The sequence below is a fragment of the Lactuca saligna genome, chromosome 6, assembly GCF_052625555.1.
Source record: "Lactuca saligna cultivar CGN05327 chromosome 6, ASM5262555v1, whole genome shotgun sequence".
NCBI classification, from domain to species: Eukaryota; Viridiplantae; Streptophyta; class Magnoliopsida; order Asterales; family Asteraceae; genus Lactuca; species Lactuca saligna.
The window spans coordinates 21,835,711-21,844,392 of NC_136422.1; positions in this window are offsets into that span (position 1 = coordinate 21,835,711).

Consider the following 8,682-nt stretch of genomic DNA (forward strand, 5'->3'; position numbering starts at 1 on the left):
CAGAATGAAGGTGATTCTTTCACTTAAATTGTTTCATTCACATAATAAAAATAAGTTTCGCTAACTTATACAATAGTTGAAGGGTGTTTTAAATTATATGGAAAATCAACTTCTAAGGTAAAAACCTGATATATGTTTTTTGTAAGATCCACCACCTATCCGACAAATTAGAAGAATTCGACCCGAATAAGAGGTAACCGGTAATATAATATTGGGTGAGGATGTTTTCTTAGATTAAAAAATAAATAAATAAAAAAAATCTGATTGGTTTATGCACCTCTGGTTATTATAATCAACAAATCTTTGTGTTATAAGTTATCAAAATAAAGGTATGTTTTGTTAGTACAAAATATTTTTGAATATTTATAAATGTATGTATTAAAACACGATCGTACTTGTGCTTTTATTTAAGAATTACCATTTTAATAAAATAAAATTCTTTGATCACAAATAATTGATTCTCAATTAAAAATATATAAACTAATGTTCCTTTTTGAAAAACTGCCTTGCATTGGTACCTAATCTAAAATTTCCATGCAAGTTGTTGGATTATACCCAATTTTAATAAAACTTTTAATTAGTCAACGTTTAGCAAGAATTTAGCTTTTACCTTTTCATCAAACACATTTTTTTATGAAAATGTAACATCTACTCCACGTTAAAAAATACAAATATATTTCAATTTTAAATAACTATTAATTAAAAGTCATTACAAAATATTTATAACGAACAAAAAAAAAAGTCAATTTATTGGTGTTAAGGCAAGTGGCGAAACCAGAACAAAATATTAAGGGTAGCACATATAAATTTAGTGGTTGCTCACCGGAAAAATTACATTACAACGAAAATTTTCCACTACACCTAAAAATTTGAAGGTAACACGGGTTATCCTGAACTCCTTAGTAGATACACTCATAAGACTATGTTTGATGTACCAACTGAAAAACTAGATGACAATTAAAAAATTAATTGATAGTTGAAATATTAGTTTGTACAAAATTACATTTTTTAAAAACTAATCGATAAGCCATCAGTGAGATATAAAACTACATAAATGAGGATTTAGAAAAATATGATTTATTTAATTAACTAAGGGTATATTTGAAAAAACAAAATTTAAACTTCTGAAAAAATAACATAGTTTAAAAAAAAAATTATAAATTATCTTTTAAGTTACTTTTTGGCTTGCCAAATTAATAACTTAAAAGAAAATCTCGAAAATTAAGCTAATTTATCAGCTGGTTTGTGGCGCGTAAAACAATATAAGTATTAACAATCATCCTAAATATTTGATTTCTTAATAAAGTCGTCTAACTTTATATAAATTATAATGCTTTTTTCGGAATAAATTTTTTTTTTCATATATAATATGTTCTAGTTCCAAAAAAGAATTTATAACATTTTTTTCTTGGATAATACATAAGCAAGAGTGCAACCATATATGGCCCATCCACCCATGTAGTATAAGGAGTATAAATAATAGGGTTTATGTCATTTTTTGTCACTTAATTTTTTGTTTTTTCTTCATTTGGTCACTTAATTATTTTTAAGTTTTAAAAGGTCATCAAATTTTTGATTTTGTGCTCATTTAATCACCCAACTTTTAGATTTGTACTCATTTAGTCACCTAACTTTTAAAATTGTGCTAATTTAGTCATTAAACTTTTAAAAAAATTTAAAAGTTTAGTGACTAAATGAGCATAATTTTAAAAGTTTGGTGACTAAATGTGACCAAAACAAAAGTTAAATGACTAAATGAGCACAAAGCTAAAAGTTTGATGACCTTTTAAAACTTAAAAAGAGTTAAGTGACCAAATAAACACAAAACCAAAAGTTAAGTGACCAAAAATGACCTAAATCCTAAATAATATTATACATATGAACCCATTTTTGTTTGTTGCACTTTTTCTTTATAATCAACCGACCGAGTATGTACAAAAGAAATGTGATTTATGAAAGTTGTTCAAACTAATCCTACTTTTGTGAGTTTGTCGATAGACATTCTATTAAAAACTTTTATTTTGATCACTAATTTCTTACTTGACAAGTGTTTAGAAATATAGTAATAATCAAACAATTTTGTTAAGTTATATGTGTTATGCAGATAGATATTTTTAAGAGGAAAATTGTCACTGTAGCACAATAAATCATCATCATTTACCCGATTTTGCATTAAACCATCTTTTTTTGCACAATGGGTCATTAAACTCACTAGTTACCCGTTAATCAAGTCACTTCCATTAAAATTTAACGGATACCCGATTACCGAGCCTATGTGGAAGTGTGACGTATCGAGGATGTTTAATAAGCTATTACGTAAAAAAATTTAGTAACATAATCGAGTAAATGAAAATAATTGATTGTGTTACAATGATATTTTTTTCATTTTGTAACGTCCTAAAATTCATAAGTAAAATTTTCATTTTTAAGTTAATCAAAAATCATCAAATATCCATATCAATCAAACAAGAGTATGTTAATGTGTAAATATTTATTAGAGTGCAATCTCAAAGATCATAAAAATGCTAAACTTGGGTGGATGTGTTGCCTGGATAGTCGAGAGGTGCTTGACCTGCCGTCGGGTCAAGGCAGAGCATCAGCGTCCTCATGGTCTATTGCAACCTCTAAAGATTCCCCAGTGGAAGTTGGAACAAATCTCTATGGATTTTATTACCAAGTTACCGAGCACTGCGCGTGGAGTTGACGCGATTTGGGTGATTGTGGACCGATTGACGAAGAGTGCTCACTTCCTTGCTATTAGTGAGAGCTCTTCTGCAGAGAAATTGGCCGAGATTTATGTGAGAGAGGTGGTATCTCGGCATGGAGTACCGATCTCGATTGTGTCAGAATGAGACGTGCACTTTACTTCCAGGTTTTGGAAAAAATTTCACGAGTAGTTGGGCATGCGCTTACATTTCAGCACTGCGTACCACCCGCAGACAGATGAACAGAGCGAGCGGACAATTCAGACACCTAAGGACATGTTGCGTGCATGTGTCATGGACTTCGGAGGAAGTTGGGACACCTACATAGCACTGACTGAGTTCTCTTATAACAACAACCATCATTCAAGTATTGGTATGCCTCCTTTCGAGCTCCTGTATGGGAGGAGGTGTCAGACTCCCATTTGTTGGGGAGAAGTGGGGCAGAGGGTGATGGGCGGCACAGAGATAGTGCTGAGGATGACGAGCAGATTCAACATGTCAGACAGAGGTTACTGGCAGCCCAAAGTTGCTAGAAGAGTTATGCGGATAGGCGACAGTCCAAGATAGAATTTCAGGTCGAGGACTTTGTGCTTCTGAAGGTATCCCCATGGAAAGGGGTGATCCGCTTTCGTAAATGGGGTAAGATAGATCCCATCCCCTAAGGTAATGGCAAGCCAAATGACCAAAATGCCCAAAACTGGGCAGTTGCGCGGGTACTCACGCGACGGAAATTCCACCCGCACAAGTGCTGCTGGAATGCTATTGGCTCATTTTTCCTCCACTAACCATCCCATTACCAAAGATTCTCTTGGTCCCCTCCATATCCTACATGATTTAAACTAGTCAATCATCTTTTAGCTTCAAAAATAAATGCTCCAAGCCCAAATTAATTATCCATGATCCATCTTTACAAGCCCACTTCATCTAAGCCTTTATCTTTTTAAGCCCAAATCACCTTTGGTGGATCCACCAAGCCCAATAATACATCGAAAAGCCCACTAAGCCTAACTTCAGTTAAACCGCGATCGCAATGAGCTCCAAAACCCTGCAAAATTCCTCATGTAAAATAAAAAGTCCCCGATACGGACCATGATAAAGAAAATAAAGAATATACAATACAATATTAATAAGAATAGCTAAAAATCTAAAAATAAACTAATAAAAATAAAGAAATAAAATAAGCTATCATTGCTAACAATATTAATTATGGAACATCCAAGTAAAAAAAAAAACATAAACCGTAATGGCCATAAATTTAAAAAAAAATAAAAATAAAAAAAATAACGGCTCAATTCAAAAATAAGAAAAATTAAAGAAAAAACGGTTTCGACATAGTTTATTGTTTGAATCAAAATAAGTAAAAATATTAGAAAAAAACCATAATAACTTAAATTATAAAATAAAAATAGAAAGTAAAATATCAAAAATATTTAAAAAAGTTATCAAATTGTTGAATATATATATATATATATATATATATATATATATATATATATATATATATATATATATATATATATATATAATTTATACATATACAAAATTTTAAATTTACAAAATTACACAAATGTTTATTCAGATTTGTAGTATATTAAAATTTGGTACACAGATAAAATAGTTTTTTTTATTAAAATCTAACAGTTGAACTGAATTGTTAGATTTAAGGTAGGAAGATATTTGATGTAATTTTGTAAACCAGACTAATGGGTGATATTTTCTTTGAAAATCCCAAAATAAAATATTTTATAGACCAACTTAGCCAATTATGAAATTTTGTCATAAGAAAATAATCAACCAAAAATACTATAAATACACCTAGAACCCTTTCTGATGAATTGTCCGTCCGTCGCCATCTTCACCGTTTCGGCATCATCAAACGGTCATCTTTACTTCATCAAGTTCGTCATCTTTTACGCATGAACATCAAAGTTTATAGAATGTTCCATTATAAAAGCTATACCCATGATAACAACTACGTGAATAGCCAAAAAGTAAGGTTGATCACTATTTTCCATTTCATTATATAATAGTGTCCTTCCCTTTTTAATACTAAATGATACTTATAGTCTTCAAAAATCCCTCATTGGATTAAAATATGTATACTATTTTTATTTTATACTTACTGTTTCCAATAAGAGATAGTGGAACATACACGTGTAGGTATTTTGGTTTGAAAGGATTTGCATTTTTCTTATTGCTTTTAAATAACATTCAATTGTAAATGTATAATAACTCGTCATATTTATATATATGTTGGAGAATTAGGGATACCACCTTGTATGATGTAGCAGGAATAAACGATTATAACAATATAATTAGTTTCAAAATCGAAAAACATATATGGCATTAGGTTTGATGGAAAATAACATAATATTAGTATTTTTTTTTTTTTTTAATTTTTTTATTTGAACGTCTATAGATTTTATTTTATTTTATTTTATTTTATTTTATTATTATTTTTTTTTTTTTTTGTATTTCAACAATATTATGTAAGGAAAAAAGTATTGTATAATGATATAAACAAGAAAACATAGTTTATAACGATATAAAGTAAGACATATTTTATAGCTTAATATATCTTATCTAATATATTTTGATTTAAAAATAAAATCATATCGATACGTAGATAAAAATAAAATGATGTAGATGATATATTTGGATTTATGAAGACCATTAAGTAATATGAGTAGCAAATTTTATAATGATACAATAAAATAAAACGTATTTTATATGAAGAAAAATGAATTTTCTATAGATAAATATAAGATGGTTTCAATTAGGGGTGAACATTTGGACCGGACCAGCTCTTGGATCGGACCGGTTAGGGAGAAAATCGTGGACCATGGACCGGACCGGATGCATCGTGTCCGTGTCCGGGTCCGGGTTTTCCGGTTTTTGGACACGTTTGGACCGGTACCACTTTAGTTGCGTAAAGTATAAGTAATCTACATTGATGTAAAATATTATAACTTGCAAACTTAATTTTCCAAATAAAAACAACTAATATATATTTCAAGTTCACCAACAAAAGTTAACAATTTAAACACAAACATACAAAAATAATACCATAGCAACAAAAAACATAGTTTAAAGTTTAAACTTTAAAAGCAATCAAAACAACAAACTTCATAAACTCATAATCTAATCTTCCATTGGCTTCTTCCCCTTATCATTATCATCAATATGTAATATATTTAAAGCTTGTGCAATCTCTACATAAACACAAATGAAAATGTTGTTAGTATTTAATAAAAAGTAATATTGTATAAAAAAAGAACAAAGCTTGTAATTTTTTTTTACCCAAAGCTATATCATCATCGTTCAAGATGTCATCAACGTTGTCAATTATCGGATTTGTAGTTTTTCTCACCCAATCTTGGGTGCATAACAAAGCTTCAACTATCAACGTTGATAAACTAGTCCGATACTCACTTACAACTCTACCACATGTGCTAAACGCGAACTCGGACGCTACACTTGAGATTTGTATCGCCAATATATCTAACAACAAAGAATTAAATTGTAATAACATTAATTTATAAATAAATTATGAAAGTATAAAAAAAAGTAATCACCTTTCGCCATCCGAGCAATTGTTGGGAACCTAATTGCGTTTACTCTCCACCACCCGAGAATTGAGAAATCTTTTTTATAATTAACTATATTCTCTTTCAAATAAGTTCGTAACTCGTTATCCGTTGGATCCGAGTTGCTACCTCCCGTACAAAGAAAATCACCGAAAAAATCATTATCACCATCAACATCAATGGCTATTTGACTCGCTTCTTGTTGAGATGATCCACCGCTGTCAAATCGTTCCAAGTAGGTCATAAATAAATTTTCCATCCTATTCTCAACCTCTCGGACCATTTGACGTGCTTTTATGTCTATGCTCACGGGGGTCAATGATGGTTCCATGTACCCGATCATTTTTTTAAAAGCATGTAACAAAAAAGGTGATTTGGTGGTAGGATCAAGTAAAACCGCAAAGTACATAAAATCATTCATCTTGTTGTATGCACCCCAATACTTTTCGTATTTCGTCCTCATATCTTTTACCATATCGAGAAACATTGGTTTGGTTGACCACTTTCTTAGATGTATGTCCACATCTAAGACTTCCCTGATAAAAAGATTTACCAAAGGTTTTGATGTAGCCGAAACAAGCTCTGTTTTTGTTTTGAATTTTTCAAAGAATTTCACCATTTCGGTTACAACTTCAAAGTCATAATTTTCCGGTACTCTACCGATATCCCTTTCACATGATTTATCTATCAAAGATACATAAACAAACAAAATTATAGTCTAAACAAAATCTTAATAATTTTGCTGAAAAGATGATATATAACTTAAAAATAAATATTACCTCTTATGCCAAATTCCGTAAATGCCTCTCGTAACTCATATGCGGACTTCAATAACTCGAAAGTCGAGTTCCATCGGGTAGGAGTGTCACCACATAGAAACTTCTTCGTTTGTAAGCCACAATCTTTCATCGCCTTCTTGAACTTGTTTATTCTATGTGGTGACAATCTAATGTACCGTACCGCCTTTTGGATACACTCAACATGATAGTTTTGGTATTTTAGTCCATCCTTTACGATAAGGTTTAAAATGTGAGCCATACACCTAACTTGGAAATGCTTTCCACCCTCGTAAAGATTGGGCAACTTTTTGACCAAAAAGTCCATTGCCTTGTCGTTTGTAGCGGCGTTGTCCAAGGTAATGGTCATGACATTTTTCATTCCCCATCCACGAATACAATCGAGTAATTCTCGGCCCATATCCTCTCCCTTATGGCTATCTATCTCCCTAAAGTTTATAATTCTCTTGTGCATCATCCAATTCTCATCTATGAAGTGAGCCGTGACCACCATGTAAGTAGTCCTTTGACAAGAAGACGTCCAAGTGTCCGTTGTCAAATGTATAGCGGTCTTTGGGTTACTTAAAAATTGAAGCATTTTGGTTCTTTCTTGTATGTAAAATTTGGAAACATTTCGGGATATTGTATGTCTAGATGGCAACACAACCTTAGCATTAAGTGCATTGGTGTATTCCACAAAAACCTCGTTTTCAACGAACTTGAAAGGTAATTCGCCTACCACAAAAAGGTTAAGTAATGCTTTTTTGATCCTTGCATCATCGTGTTTCCATGTTTTAACACTAGTATCTCCATTTGACTCCTTTTTTAGATTCAATTTGGTTTGAGTTGGATCTTGTAGCTTATTCGGGTTTTTTTGACACCGATCTACGTGTTTGAGTAAACTAGAAGTCCCATTCCTTTCCACATCCGCCTTTAGTAGCCTTTCACACCATTGACATTTTCCATATCTTCTTTCCATACCATCATCTTCTTTTATCATAACTTTATCAAATGAGTCCCAACAAGAGGATGTTTCTTTGCCACTTGTTTGTTTGGTTTTTTTTTTTTTTTTTTTTTTGTGACTTGTTTTCGTTTTGCTATTTGTTCTTTTTCGTTTGTTAACATTTGATTGATCATCTTTTGCCGAATCATCAACTAAATTGATTTGTGGTGTATCCTCAATAAATTCCTCTTCATCAACATTCGTATCCTACATTACATATAGTCGCAACAAAAATGTTTTCACAATTAATCAACAAAATATAACGACATACTTTATAACTTTCAATAAATATTAACAAAATTCAACCAAAAAACATACCCTTACTTTACATACAATCACAATAAGTTTTTTTTTACCAACAAATAACCTAAATATAACAACATACTTTATGACATTCAATAAAAATTAACAAAAATCAACAAAAAAATCATAACCCTAGTTTACATGCAATCAAAACAAAAATGTTTTCACAATCAATCAACAAAATATAACGACATACTTTATAACTTTCAACAAATATTAACAAAATTCAACCAAAAAACATACCCTTACTTTACATACAATCACAATAAGTTTTTTTTTTACCAACAAATAACCTAAATATAACAACA